The 15,890-nt window shown below is 39.9% G+C and overlaps 1 protein-coding gene and 1 long non-coding RNA gene across 2 annotated transcripts in view; both read left to right on the top strand.

The window, feature by feature from the left end:
* Positions 1 to 15,890, top strand: part of PRLR (prolactin receptor) — a 158,910-nt gene that overhangs the window by 42,967 nt on the left and 100,053 nt on the right. The gene's annotated exons all lie outside the window — the stretch shown is intronic.
* The window catches only part of LOC118156567, a 754,908-nt gene continuing 748,965 nt past the window's right edge, over positions 9,948 to 15,890 (top strand). Inside the window, exon 1 of the long non-coding RNA XR_004746318.1 lies at positions 9,948 to 9,983. This is a non-coding gene — a long non-coding RNA (uncharacterized LOC118156567). The remainder of the gene's footprint in view (positions 9,984 to 15,890) is intronic.

Raw genomic sequence — 15,890 nt, 5'->3', positions numbered from 1 at the left:
ATGCTGTCTGTATTAAGATACTTTAAGTTTATGGACAGTTGAAAAAACAAATAAAAATATAAAATTAAAGACTACGAATGAGGAAGGTGCAATGAATAACCAAAATCAAAACTTCAATTTTTATTTCTTTATTTGGAATTTGGGTTGTACGTCTCTCAAGATCTTTCTCGCTGCGTTTCTATTTCAGCATGGTAAAACAGTTTGGATTTCTAATACACAATCTGGATCATAATCTGCTTTAGTAATTTTAAAGGTACTTTTATATCTCCATGTTTTCTGGCTGAAATAAGAAATTACTAAAACTGTACATTACTCTCAGCCAAATATTTATATTTTGTGAGAGCCTGAATTGATTTTTTTATCCATACGAAGATGGCTTTTTGGAAAGTTTTTGCTCTGCTGAGACAGACATCTAAAGGAGTATGTATCTTTAACCTTTTAAGTAATCTTAGTGAAGCCAAAGCTCCCTGGTGTTCATCTTAATTAGTTAATACATGTTAAATGGCACATTGTCTAGCGCACATCAGCTAATACGTGGGGCTGGGATTCTATAAAAGTCACCAGTTCTGCTAATGTCAGAAGGCAATGAAATTTCTTTCAATTCCTTGACTTTTGTTGTCTTCTTATGTTGTATCATCATTTCCAAGTGTCATTCGAGACTGCCTGCAATTTTACCTTAAAAATTAAACTGGAGCAAAAGAACTTCTGAATTCCTTAATAAATCATAAAGTTCATAAATATCATACAACATATGGTAAAACTCATCTCTTAGAGATGATGCAGATAAAGTCCAGATACCAATTATCTCAGCACTGTAGCTGTTAATGTGCTGACTGACACCTTTACATGTACTATACATTTAGCATTTGCCACAGCCTTTCCTGGTATCTTATTTAGTAGCCTAATAGGATACGTTGTTAATAAGTAGGCTATTTGGGAAGGCATGCTTTTCTTCTGAGACAAATTCATCAGATTTTCATTAAATAAATGCAGATAATATGTATAAGTATTATCAAGTCTTTCCTGGGAAATTGTTTTAGTGGTTAGAATGATTTAGAAGGAAGCTAAGAATAGCTCACCTCCGTTTAACATTTTGCACACTAAAGTATACGTTTATATGGATTTGATAGTAATAGATTAGTCTGTCAGTGTTCCTTAAATTGTAAATGATATCAAAAGGATTTGGATGTGAAGCTTTTCTTATGGTATGCATGTATGTACATGTTTGCATGCATACTGTATTCACTCTGTGCCTCTTGTGCACAACTCATTCTGTAATCAGATTATTAGTTCAATCTTATTAGAGTACTATCTACTCTGAGGGTATTCTCTTAATCCCATTTCTTTAGCATGCAGAAAATGGGGCAAAAGCAGTAATGAACATTAGGCTCAAATAACTGTCGCTTCCTCTTCACCCCACCTCTGCAGCTTTAGAATCAGAGACTTTGCTTGAGCCTATAGGGGTGGAGGGAAAAAGCAACTGCCGACACCTCTAAAACTCACACACTTGTCTCTGCTGCCCTCTAATCACTTAGCTCAGTCTTACCAAATAACTGTTTCATCAGCTGGGAACATTACATTGCTGAAACTTGTAAAATAGAAAGTATCATTTCTTGTAGGTTATCATACTTTATTAGCATGTAACACTTTGATGTTGCATAAAATACCCCTCTTACAGCTTACTAGTAATAATGCATAACTTACAAAATAAACTGCTTGCTTATTCTTTCTTAAACATACTTACAATATCAGTAGGATGCCTATGCATATTAAAGAGTTTTGGCATGCTTTTCTATCAGTCATTATGGTTGCATGGTCTTAGCAAATTACATGTGCCAGGAATATTGGCATGGGAGCCAACTAATACTAAATACTCCATGTCCGTACTTCTAAATTGTCCTGCCCTCCAAAACACTGTGATTGCATGCAGACCACCTACTGGGATTGGTGCTTGTGCAGCTCCAGATCTGTACCGAGCAGTTGTTTGGGTTAGTTGTGGTTGACTTGGACCAAATCTGTGCCAGGGACCACTCCAGCAGTTTATCAGTATGGGTTACCAGGATCCAATAGCCAGGAATGCTGGTAGGCAGTTTGATTTACAAAGATGGATGTATCCATTTTAACTAATATGTAGCAGTTTCAGCCTGTAAAATTCAATTTTACCTTGTTAATGTCTGAGTAATGTGTAATGTGTTTTAAATCACACTAATAGGCACTTTCTGAATACTGTTGCCACCTCTATCAAATTCTGCAATAACTTCAGGTTCTGAGAGAAAAAAAAAAAATCATATAATCAGTCTGCTGTCTTCAACGTGAATCACACTGATAACTTTTACTGGCACATCTAGAAAAAAAAAAATACAACCCCTAAATTTTGGGGGGTACTATTTTACATTTTAATGTGTGGGAATGATTTTACCTATGATACTTTCTAACGTTCGTAAATATATTGTAAAATGTTTTGGTTTTGTCATCATCTCAGTAGATGAGTATTGCAATCTCTGCAGAGTCTTGACAGAGAAATAAGACCTCCGAGTTTTGGCAGTTATTGTTTTGGAAGATTTGTACATTTAAACAAAGTGAATATTAAGCAATGCTATAATTAATACCTGTAGCAAAGGATAGATACCTGTCAACTTGCATGGAATACGAAAATACTGTAAAATAATTCAATTCTAGGCCAGTCATTTTGGCAGATCTGTAACGGAAAATAACTGCAACTTTAAGAACAGTAATTTTTCCAGTTCAGGTGCTGCAGGATTCCATCATGGCACTGACAATCACTTTAATCACGTGAAGGAGTAATTGACTGATGTAGTTTATGAAATTTTTAGACATGTAGAGACAGAGATCTCTGTGCTGAAGAGATTATGCTATAAGCAGGCAACGTATAGTTAATTGAGAGGTTAACTGATGGTACGGATCAAAGTCCCTTCCTTTTCATGATTCTCCTCTAACTGCATACTAATACATATACGTGTTTTTATGTTTCTTTTATACTGAAAATATTTTACACGTCCTGTATTTTGCTGCATTACTCAGCTAGACCTGATGTTTCTACCATAATGGAGATTTCTTGAGTTGTCTCTGATCCTTACCTTCCTGTGTCTTTCGTATTTAGACAACTTCTCTTTAGTACCCATACCACTGCATTTTAACTTGAATTTATTTTTACTTTAATCTGGAGATACAACCTCTGTCTCATAGCTTTCTGTTACCCTGAGCTTCAGGGCATTATAATGTTCTGTTATAAGCTACTAGAAGCTTTAATTCGTTCTTGCATGTTGAGGCTGCCTTCCTTTCCGTCTCTTCAGAAAGCATGTTTATATCTGTTGGCACATTCCAAACTTAAGTGCTCCTGTTTCAATGTTGTTCATGTATAAAATTCATGTTTCCTAAAAATGCTCTTCCAACTCATGCTTCAGATCATTTCCTCCAAATACATATAGCAGATATTTGCATTGCTTCTAATGTCCAAGCAAACAGCATCTGTTTTTCCCATCTTTGTCCCTTGCAAAGAAGCTACACTGTTTTATATATATAAATTATATTTATATCATTTTATTATGTATATATATGTTATTATATACATTAATTATCCTACTTATTGTCTGCTTTATCAAATCATAACAGGCTGACTTTACTTTCTGTGCTGACTACGTGAATCAATATAGAAGAGGCTCAGTGGTGTCTGCTTGAACACTTGGTCTGAAGTCTGTAACACAGTGATAGATAAACATGCTGATAATTCTGGGTAGTTTTTAAAGGGAACAAAGACATAGATAATTATCATGGTAAGGGCCTACTAAACAGGCTAGCCTCAAAAGATTAAGATTCCAAGGCTTCCAGTAAGCAACTAGCAGAATGATCTACCACTACTAGTGATAGTGAATGATTTTGAATACTAAGATATCTTTTGATGAAAGGAATACTGAGAAATAAATCCACCAGATTCCCAATTGGCAGACATAAGCTCTGAAAATCAATCTGTAATATTTCATAGGAAGTAAGTCTAATAAAAGAATTGAGGAAAATGTGTATTACCTTAAATACACTATACTAAGATGCAGTGCAGAAGATGTATGGTTGTTGTGGTTTAACCTGGCAGGCAGCTTGAGCACCACACAGCTGTTCACTTCCCCCCTCCCTCCCCACAGTGTGATGGGGGAGAGAATCAGAAAAAGAAAAGGGGAAAAAAACAAACAAAACAAACAAACAAAAAAAGTGTGGGTTGAGATAAAGTTCAATAGGACAGAAAATAAAGGAAAACTAATGATAATAATAATGATAAAGGAATATACAAATCAAGTGATGCACAATGCAACTGCTCACCCTGAGCTGACCCTGAGCCTAGTGCCCAGACAAACCCTGAGCAGTGGCACCACCTGAGCGTACTTCCCTAATTTCATAGTTCAGCATCCCTTCAGTATCCCGTTGTCCAGCCCTGACCAGCTGTCCTGGCTCTGTCCCCTCCCAGCTCCTGGTGCACCCCAGCCTCCTTGCTGGCAAGGCCACACCAGAAGCTGAAACGTCCTTGGCTCTATGTGAGCACAGCTCTGCAACAACTAAAACATCGGTGTGTTATCACCGTTATTCTCATCCTAAATCCAAAACACAGCCCCATGCCAGCTACTAGGAAGAAAATTATCCCAGCAGAAACCAGGACAATGTTGTGGAAAGGAACAGCCCAAATAAATCGTAAGTTCTCATTTGACCTCGAATATTAGATTAAGCACAAAGAAAACAGAAGAAAGGTCAAATGACAAAAAACGAGTCGAAGGGAATAGTTTAAAAGTGGGGACAAACTCAGACAAATGGAGAACACTTGGGGCCATCAAAATAAAAGAAACCACTGGTTAATTAGACAAAAGGTATATAAAATGAGACATGGACAATACTGTTGCCCCAAGAACATGTGGCACAACACATCCTATACCCATATAACTATATTCTCTTTCCTCCAAAACAGTGTGGCCTTGTCCCATACAGCCTGTAGGGAGCAGTAACAGGTCCGTGTTACTTAACAAACACACCTGTGTTCCCTCTGAAAGAGTGCTAATTTGAAGCTAAAACTAACTGTACTAGGAACATGCTAACTGTTAAATAGAATGGACAGACACATACTAGAGCTTGAGCTTGTGCCATGACCTTATTGTTTTACTAGAGTAAATATTGCAAGTGAGTCCATTTCACATTTTACCAGAGAATATGTTTATTTTCCTTTATTTTCCTTACATATCTTGCCTATCCTTTCACTTGGGGAACTGTTTTACAGCACATTTGTCTTCCTTGGTTTAGTCCTTGTTTAAAGCCTTTCAGTAGGAATGAATCTTCCTCAACTCTTCTAACAGCGTATGTGCTTGGCTTTCTTATAAAGCAGGATTATAAGGTTTCCCAACCACAACACACGGAATGAGATGTAACTAATGAGACAATTTGGAAAACGCAAAGTACCTATTACAGTAGTTGTAAGAGGAATGCCGAAAGAATTACAGTTCTCTAAGAAGTGGAAAGGCCAAAGTTTTAATTAGTTTTGAGCTCAATGAGTTGCTGAATATAGTTAATACTAGAAGGGAAAGCTAATGGAATCTGTTTAATGTTGAAGGAGAGAAGTAGAACAATATAATAAAACTACTTACCTACAAACATCAAGAAGGGATCAAGGACATGAGCTTTTTCAGGGACAAATGATGTCAAACCAGTTTAATATATTTCTCTGAGATAGGAGCAGGCTATATAGATGGATATACATTAATATAAATTAATAGATTGTTATAGCTGGTTAATCATTAATAATAAATATTAATACATAAATATTAATATATAAATACATAAATACTAGCTATCGTGACTTTAATAAAACTTCCAATGCTGTATCATATGGTATTCTCATAAACTAATAATGAAACATGATAAAGATGAACTTATGGTAGGGTGAAAATAAAACTAGTTGGAAAACCACAACCAAAAGTAGTTATCAGTGGTGGAGTACTAGACATGTCTGTCCTGTATCCAGTACTATTCAGGATTTTTCTTTACATCTATAAAGGTCTACTTTATAAGTGAACAAGTGAAAGAAGTTTAGTGTGGTCAAACTGCATTGGCAGATAGTCCAAAATAGCCTTTAAAAATTGAAATCATGTTATGAAAAAGATATGATTCAATACAACAAGAAAGTAAAGAAAATTATAAATGTAGGTAGGAAAAAATAACCACAGAGTGCCAAGATGGCATACAACTAGTTAAATACTAATTCTGTAAAAATAACAGGATCCAGAGACTATAGTACATCACAAGCATAATGAGAACTCAGCTCGATGAATACTGTTTGGAGTGTTTCACTTCAATTATTTGAATATGAAATTTATTTCCAAATTGAAACGATGCTTTGTTTTCAAAAGGAAGACTTTCTGTTTTGCCATATGTTTGAGTTACTCTTTGCAGATAAACATCCTTTATCTGAGTTAGACATATGGCTACTTCCTGGTTTGATAAGAAAAACTATCATTCTGATGTTAGAAGGGCAAGTCTTAATGTTGGATATAAAAAGGTGTACTATTTGCGAGATGTGTGTTTTCCCTTCTGTTCCTCAGTAATGGTAATGACTGAATTGAAGTATTTCATTCATTTGGGGGGCATTTTGCTTCAAGAAGAGGTAGAATAATTTCAGAGAGTCTGAGAGAAAGCAACAAGTTCTCTCAGAAATCCAGAGATACCTATGACAATGGAAAACTTGAAATATTTGATCTTTAGAAAATCAGATGGGGGGTGAGGGAGAAGTAGAGGGAGATTACAACAATTTTCAAATACTTAAAAGCTACTGCAAAAAGGAACAGGGCAATCTGTTCTCTGTCTGTGGTGCACGGAGCAAACAGCAATATTTCCAAATTACAGAACGGGTGATTTAGGATAGAGATTGGAAAGACATCTTTCATCTGACAGTTTATGATAGTTTATGGAGAGTGCAGAATTATTTTTTAATATTTCTATATTTCTTGGCAGATTGTGGAAATCCTTCACTAGATCATTAACAGCAGGTTGAAACACTATCAAAAATGAGAATGTGCTTTGGAGATAAAACAGATGCTGTTTTAAGGCTATTTCTGACCCTATTTTGCAATGATTCTTAGGATGAAGTTCTACACTGAGCAGCAGCAGTGATGTAAGGTCTTTGCATTTCCATCAACTTTTTCAGTATTTGAAGATACGTAATGTTTTATGCAGTCTTCATCTCCTTACATTAAATGACACTTTCTTTAGTTTTTCATTCCTTCATAGATAATGAAAAGCCTCCCAGTTTCCCTGGTCATTTCAATTCATAGTGCACTGGCTCTCTTCTGTTCTGACACAATTGACTGTGAAGCTAGACTGTGAACTGAATCAAGCAATTGACAGACTCTTACTTTGTGGAAGATCTGATCAAATTTGTGGTGGTGGACAGTTGTTTTCAGGTCGGTCAGATCAAGTTCACAGCAGATCCTGCAAAACAAACAGGTGTAACTAAAGAGGCATCAAAGGGGAGGAAACAGGCACATCTATGATTAAAGGCATTTAAATAAGTACTGTCAATATGAAAATGCATGTGTATCTGTGGGGTCAGGGTCACATTTCCTTCCCTCCCAAGCGATTACAAATTTCTGTCTATATATTTCCATATACTAGTTATCAAACATCTGTTACTGTTATTCTCAGAAGGAATAAATTAATTTTTTATCCTAAGGACAATGCAAACCTTAATATGTTTGAGCCACTCCATAATAAGGGGACTGAAATTGAAGCTATGGGCCACTTTGTAGAATTGGCTACTAATATTTCTCTCTCTTCATAAAGAAAGGCACTCTGCTTCTTAACTGCTTCAATAGCATTTTTGTTCAATTGTCCTTCCTATGGATGAGTATGATTTTTTATATATGAAAAGTATAGAAATAATATAATAATATGCTCACCTTAAGCATTAGAGTATTATTGTAAGTAGTCATCACTTCGTTAAAAGACCAGGCAAGAAATGGTCATCTGTCTAACTCAGATAAACTTTGCATCTCTGCTAAGAGTAATATGCATATTAGGGGTGGGGGAAAAGACGGTCTATACTTACTGAATATAAAGTATGTTTTTATTACAGAAATATAATTTTTGTTGAGAAATTTGAGATAAAACACTCCAAACAGGATTGAAGAGGCTGGCCATTTTTCACCATTTCAGAGCTACAGCCTGTAAACACAATGTAAATATATAGCGTAGATCAAGCATGTTTTAGTTGGCATGAAACTATGCCTAGAAAAACAGAACTGTGCTACATTATACTGATAGTAGATAAGAAAATAACATGCTTGTATAGATTGACTAGATCTGTATCTTTGAAACATGAAGTCCACCAAATGCAAATGCAAAGTTCTGCAGCTGGAACCGAATAATCTTGCCACAGTACAGACTGTAGCTCTCTTGTTGGAAGGCAGCTTTGCACAAAAGGACTTGGGGATCCTGGTGGACCATGAATTGAACATGAGTCAGTGGCGTGCACTTCCAACAGAGACAGCTAATGGAATAGTGTGCACTTGCAACAGAGAAAGCTAATGGAAAAGAGGTCTGCATTAAAAACAGCAAAGTCACTAGACTGAGGGAAGTGATTATTCTCTTTTCAGCACTTCTGAGATCACATCTGGAGCACTGAATCTTTTCTCAGAAAAGACACTGAGAAACTAGAATAAGTCTGGTGGCATGCCTCCAAGATAGGAGCTGGAGCATGTGATATAAAGGGAGAGACTGAGGATCAGGGTTTGTTCAGCTTGGAGCAAAGGTGGGGGGGTCAGGGGGGGATCTAATTGCTTTCTTGTGTCAGTAGAAAGAGAGTCATGCCACAGCAATAATAGGGGTACTGTACAGTACAGGTTCTTTCACCTGTTTAAGGGTCAATATATGCTTAATAGGATGTTCTTCACTAGGTGCTATTTCTCATGCATTTTTTATCCATTCTTTTGTGCTCTCAAGAAGTCTTGTGTACTGTTAGGAGTTGCTAAATCTGGTAGCCCAACAGCACTGAGGTTGCTGTGGTTCCATGTCCCCAGATCCAGCCAGCAGTGAGTCTGTGTTCCCATACACATATAAATAAACTGATACAGTACGTATATAAATATATATATATATGGCTAAGCACATAGATCAGTGCAGACAGAAAACATGGCAGTCATGCAAACACAAGCAACACCTGTGTTATCATCCTGTTCCTCCTTGTGGCTGATCAGAATTGATGCCCACTAGTCAAAAATATATATTTTATATGCCAGCAAGTTATTCAAGATTAGCTGCCCATGTCCTTATGGATGACTTCAACTTGCAAGATGTTAATTGGAAATACCACACAGATGATAAAAGAAGTCCAGGAGATTCCTAAAACTCCTTGATGATACCTTGGTAAAGGTACTAAGGGAGCCGACCAGAAAAGGTACCCTCCTAGATTTGTTGCTTGTAAACAGAGAGGATCTCATGGGTAAAGTGGCAATTGGAGACAGGAACAGACAATTCCACAATGTTGGAAGTCCAGCAGGCAGGGCAGAAAGACAACTTGGCTGAGCAGGGGTTTTCTTGAGCTGGAGAAAAAGGAAGGAACCATATGGCCACTGGAGTTGAGGTCAGGCGACATGGGAGCACTATAGAGATGCTGTTCACCATTGTAGGGAGAAAATTCATGCAAACAATCACTTAGAGCTGAAGCTAGTCAGTACCATGGGGGACAGTAAAAAGGGCTTTTTAAAAATATGTTAAGAACAAAAGGAGAACCAGAGAAAACATTGGTCTGTTACTTGATGGGGATGGTGACCTCACGAATAGGGACGTAGACAAAGCAGAGACATTTAATCACAGAATCACAGAATGGCCAAGGTTGGAAGGGACATCTAGTCCAACGCCCCTGCTGAGCAGGATCACCTAGAGCACACTGTGCAGGGTGGCTCCACACTGACAGGAGCAATGTCTGCCAGGCTGGGGTCCAGGCTGAGAGCTCGGCCTTTGGCCTGGGAATTACACCTGGGAGCCAGGGACGTCCTTGACTTGCAGCTGGACACCTGAGCACCAGAAACGGTCTGAAGAGACCATTGAGGAGAACACAAAAGAAACTGAGGAACAACTTATCACCTGGGAAGGAGACAAAGAGCCTGGGCATGAGGAAATTGGCCCAAGAAAGTGGGAACATGCATGACAAATCAATAGTTTTTTAAAGAATATGAGGAACATCGTCAGCTATTGGCTGTCCAAGGAGGATGGTAGAAATGAACAGCATCTCTTGGTTACCTGAAGTGGTGGTGTCATCATAGAATCATCACAGAACCAAAAAATCACAGAACAGCAGAGTTGGAATGGACCTCTGAAGATCATCTAGTCCAACCCTCCTGCCGAGTAGGATCACCTAGAGTACGTTGCACAGGATGGCATCCAGGCAGGTTTTGAGTATATCCAGAGAAAGAGACTCCACAACCTTTCTGGGCAACCTGTCCCAGTGCTCTGTCACCCTCACAGTAAAGAAGTTCCCCCTCATATTGAGCTGGAACCTCCTGTGCTTCAGTTTGTGCCCATTGCCTCTCATCCTGTCACTGGACACAACTGAAAAGAGATCATGTCCATCCTCTCATCACCCTCGCCTCAGATATTTTTACATACTGATGAGGTCTTCTCTTTTCCAGGCTAAACAGGCCCAGCTCTCTCAGCCTGTCCTCATACAACAGGTGCTCCAGTCCTCTCATCATCTTCATAGCCCTCCTCTGGATTCAATCCATGTGCTCCATGTCCCTCTTGCACTGGGGAGCCCAGAACTGGACATGATACTCCAGGTATGGTCTCACCAAGACTGAGCAGAGGGGGAGGATCACCTCTCTTGACCTGCTGGCAACAGTCTTCCAAATGCACCCCAGGATACTGTTGGCCTTCTTTGCCACAAGGGCACAGCGCTGGCTCATGGTCAGCCTGCTGTCCACCAGGTCCCTCTCTGCAGAACTGCTCTGCAGCAGGTCAGCCCCCAGCCTGTACTGGTGCTTGGGGTTATTCCTCCCTAGGTGCAGGACCCTGCACTTGCCCTTGGTAAACTTCATGAGGTTCCTCTTGGCCCAACCCTCCAGCCTGTCGAGATCCCTCTGAATGGCAGCACAGCCCTCTGGGGTATCAGTCACTCCTCCAAGCTTTGTGTTGTCAGCAAACTTGCTGAGGGTGCACTCTGTTCCATCATTCCATTGTCCAGGTCATTGAGAAATAGGTTGAAGAAGACCAGACCCAGTACTGACCCGTGGGGGACACTGCTAGCTACAGGCCTCGAAGTAGACACTGCACCACTGAGCACAACCCTCTGAGCTCTGCCATCCAGCCAATTATCAGTCCACCTCACCATCCAGTCATCGAGGCCACATTTCCTGAGCTTGTCTATGAGGATGTTATGGGAGACAGTGCCAAAAGCCTTGCTGAAGTCGAGGTAGACCACATCCACCTCTCTCCTCTCATCTACCCAGCTAGTCATCTCATCATAGAAGGATATCAGATTGGTTACATATGATTTCCCCTTGGTGAATCCATGCTGACTTTTCCTGATCATCTTTTTACCCTCCACATGTTTGGAGATGACCTCCAGGATGAGCTGCACCAACACCTTTCAAGGGATGGAGGTGAGGGTGACTGGCCTGTAGTTGCCTGGGTCCTCCTTCTTGCTCTGTTTGAAGACTGGAGAGACACTGGCTTTCTTCCAGTCCTCCCTCAGGCACCTCTCCTGTTCTCCAGGACCTTTCAAAGATGATGGAGAGTGGCCTAGCAATAACATCGGCCAACCCCCTCAGTACCCATGGGTGCATTCCATCAGGGCCCATGGATTTGTGGATGTCAAGTTTGTTTAGATGACCTCTGACCTGATCCTCTTTGACCAAGGGAAAGCCCTTCTTTCTCTGGACTTCCTCTCTTGTTTCCAGAGCCTGAGATTCCTGAGGGCTGATCTTAGCAAAAAAGACATTCAGCAAATCTGCCTTGTCCGTATCCTTCGTCACCATGGCACCTTCCCAATTCAGCAGTGGGTTGACATTTTCCCGTCTTCCTTTTTCTACTGATGAATTTGAAGAAGCCCTTCTTGTTGTCCTTGACATTGCTTGCCAGATATAATTCCATATGGGCCTTGGCCTTTCTTGTCACATCCCTGAATAGTGTCTCTATACTCCTCCCACATGGCCTGTCCCTTTTTCCACATGCTGTAAACTTCCCTCTTCTGTCTGAATGCCTTCTTTGCCTCTGTCTTCAACACAGGTGATGGGTCCTGGCATCCCAGAGCCCTCAGCTGGAGAACTGTGACTGCAGGAATGATAAACTCACAGCCATCTACAGACTTGTGCAGGATTTGCTGTTTGAGCTGGATGCATACAGTTCTATGGGGCCCAATGGGATTCATCCCAGGGTACTCAGAGAGCTTGTTGATGTCATCACAAGGCCTCTCTCAATTATTTTTCAGCGGTCTTAGGAATCTGGAGAGATCCCAGTTGACTGGAAACTGGCAAACATTGTCTCACTTTTCAAGAAGGACAAGAAGGAAGACCCTTGTAATTATAGGCCTATCAGTCTCATTTCAGTGCCTGGTGAAAGGTTACTCTGGGAGTCATTAAAAACATTCAAAAGACAATGCAGTCACTGGTCACAACTGACATGGGTTCATGAGGGCAAAGTCCTGTTTTAATGAACTTAATTTCCTTTTATGACAAGGTCACCCACCTAGTTGACCAAGGGAAGCCAGTCAATCTAATCTTTCTGGATTTAAGCAAAGCTTTCAATACTGTTTCTCACAATATCCTTCTGGACAAAATGTCCAACATACAGCTAGACAAATACATAGTATGATGGATAAACAATTGGCTAATGAGTCAAGTTCAAAGGGTTCTAGTAAATGGGGTTACATGGGGCTGGCAGGCAGTCACCAGTGGGGTTCCCCAGGGCTCCATTTTAGGGCTAGTTCTCATTAATGTTTTCATAAATGATTTGGATGCAGGACTCAAATGCATACTAAGTTTGAGGATGACACTAAATTGGGAAGAGCCATTGAGTCCCACTAGAGAAGAGAAGCCCCACAGAGAGATATTGACAAAATAGAGATCTGGGCAATCACTAACTGCAGGAAGTTCAACAAGAGCAACCTTGGCTATATGTACAGACCAGGAGACAAGAGGCTGGAGAGCAGCCCCACAGAAAGGGGTCTGGGAGTTTTGGTAAACAGCAATTTGAATTTGAGTCATCAGCGTGCACTGGCAGACAAAAAGGGCCAACGTACCCTCGAGTGCATTGGGCACAGCAGTGGTAGAGCAGTGGCATAGCAGGGCACAGCAGAGGGAAAGGATTGACCCACTCTGCTCTGTGTTGTTGCAGCATCACCTCATGTACTGTATTCAGTTTGGGGCACTGCAATATAAGAAGGACATAAAACTATTAGTGTCCAAAGGACGGCTACAAAAATGGTGAAAGGTCTAGAGGGCAAGACATATGAGGAGTGGCTGAAGACCCTTGGTGTGCTCAGCCCAGAGCAGAGCAGACTGAGGGGAGGCCTCATGGCAGTCCTCATGAGGAGAGCGAAGGGGCAGCTCTGCTGCTCTGGGGACAGCGACAGGACCCGAGGGACCGACATGGAGCTGGGACAGGGGAGGGTCAGGCTGGGTGTTAGGGAAAGGTTCTGCACCCAGAGGGTGGTTGGGCACTGGGACAGACTCCCCAGGGCAATGTGATATGACAGTACCAAGCCTGCCAGAGTTCATGAAGCACCTGGACAACTCTCAGTCATATGGCCTAATTCTGTGTGGAGCCAGGATATGGACTCTGTGATCCTTGTGGGTCCCTTCCAACCCAGGATATTTGATGATTCTCTGATGTGCATTCCTCCTGTAACTGGTCTTAGAAAGTCAATCTATTCAGTAGTTGGCACCTGGATTCACAGGTCTCCCCACATGCTGGCAGCTGGGCATATGAGCCCCTGAGGCTCACAGCCTTGCTCCAGTAGTTGGATATTCAGCTCTCCTCACATGCATGCACAAATATGTTACAGATTCCTCCAGTAACGGGCATTAGACAGCTTGTCTTCCCAATAGCTGCTACTGGATACCCGTCTCCCAATTACTTTGCACACTGACACACACCTGCAAACAGGTCTCTCCAGTACCTGGTCCAGACTTAGGACCTTACCATTAGCCAGACTCTGGCCTCTCCTCTCAGAGCCCTCTGGTCTTTCCAGTATCCATCCTAGATATATGGACATTCATACATGAGCCTTTTCTCCTACAGTAAAATTACGGAGTAAAATTTCCTATAAACTATGTGAAATGTCTTCACTTGAAGCAGAAAATTAAGGAAACCAGCATTAAATACAGCAAAAGGTGGTATTGTCCACACAAATGCAATGTATAAAATATGCAATATTTTGAACATTTTTGGTTATCTTAGAATATGTACAAAAGAGCACAGATATCTTCTGTCTTTATTTTGTGCCATATTGTCTAGTATTTGTTTTAATTTCAGTACTCTTTAGCCTTTTATCTCTTTGTGTACTCAGTGTTCAGACTATTTCACTCAAAATTTTACCAAGGACATGTTTGTTTGTTTTTTCACTGATGGCTGGCAGTGCAGAAGTTGTAAACTATTTCATACTGATCTAAGCAAGAAGGTGAACAGTGGAACAACAAAGTTTGCAAGGTTTGCTATTAAATACGCTAGGATTATGCAAGGAAAAAAGCATGTATAAAAGATAAAATGGTACTAGGATTGCTTAACAAAACAGAACCCTACAATCGGGAGTGTGTCAAAGGTATGGGTAATGCCAACAATATGCCACTAATGTGTATCAGTGTGCACTGATAACAAGCAGATCATCTCAGACCCCATTCAACATACTGTTAAGTATGGCAAGGTAGTATTATAGCCAAGTATTAACAGTATTTGAATGAGAGCTCCCACCAATTTTTCCTCCTTTCAAAGAGCTGAAGGACCAGACAGGCTATTACTTTGTTTTCACATTTAAACAGAAGCATTCCATCATAACTGCAGATAAATAAATTTGGCAGTTTCTTAAAGGAACAACATGAAAGGCACCAACACAAATTACTCTTTAGAAAAAGCAAGAGAAGATCAAGTAAAAGACCAGTCTGGCTAAACCATGTGTCACAAAGAAGGTGGAAACTAGGCTGGGTTACAAAGACTGAATGGAAAATTAATAGCATATGCACATAGAGATCAAACCCAGCATATCATGGTGTAGAAAGATATACAACTAGTCATTATTTTCTTTGCTTAGTTGTCTAAAGAAGCAATGCTATTTCACATAGTTATTTCTGTTAACATGGATTCTCTTTTCATAAGGAGTTTTGTGGGTATTTTTGTTGTTGTTTTTCTTGAAAACTGTATGGGATGCATTAGAAGCATAAAATAATTCTCAGCTAGTGCAAGTCAAAGACAGTCAAACTAAGAGTAAGGTAGATTTTTTTTGATTTTTTTTTTTTACTATCGCCCACTTAGTATGATTTGATGTGTTTAACGAGTGTGTATTTGTATCCTAATAAAAATTAGGCAGTTCTGTCCAGAATCTGTGTAGAACAAAGATAAGGCTTGACATAAAACTATTTAATAGTCACTGTAGGTAACCTTTCTAGGAAGTAAAAAAACAATGAGCACAATTTATGGGAGAAAATTACTACTTTTATCAAAATTTCCAGTAGACAGTCTATATTCTGTTTTAAAAATATATATATACAGAAGAGAGGAGATTGAGCACTGAAAAATCAGTTTGTCTTTGTCCATTTTTTAAACATCTAGAAAAACTTATCTTTTAGTACTTTGCTTGAGATATACTACAATTTAATCTATTAGTCTGTTGGCAGGAAAAGCAGTAATAATTT

Source organism: Oxyura jamaicensis, chromosome Z, assembly GCF_011077185.1.
Source record: "Oxyura jamaicensis isolate SHBP4307 breed ruddy duck chromosome Z, BPBGC_Ojam_1.0, whole genome shotgun sequence".
Taxonomy (NCBI): domain Eukaryota; kingdom Metazoa; phylum Chordata; class Aves; order Anseriformes; family Anatidae; genus Oxyura; species Oxyura jamaicensis.
This window is presented reverse-complemented; position numbering and strand designations above follow the sequence as displayed.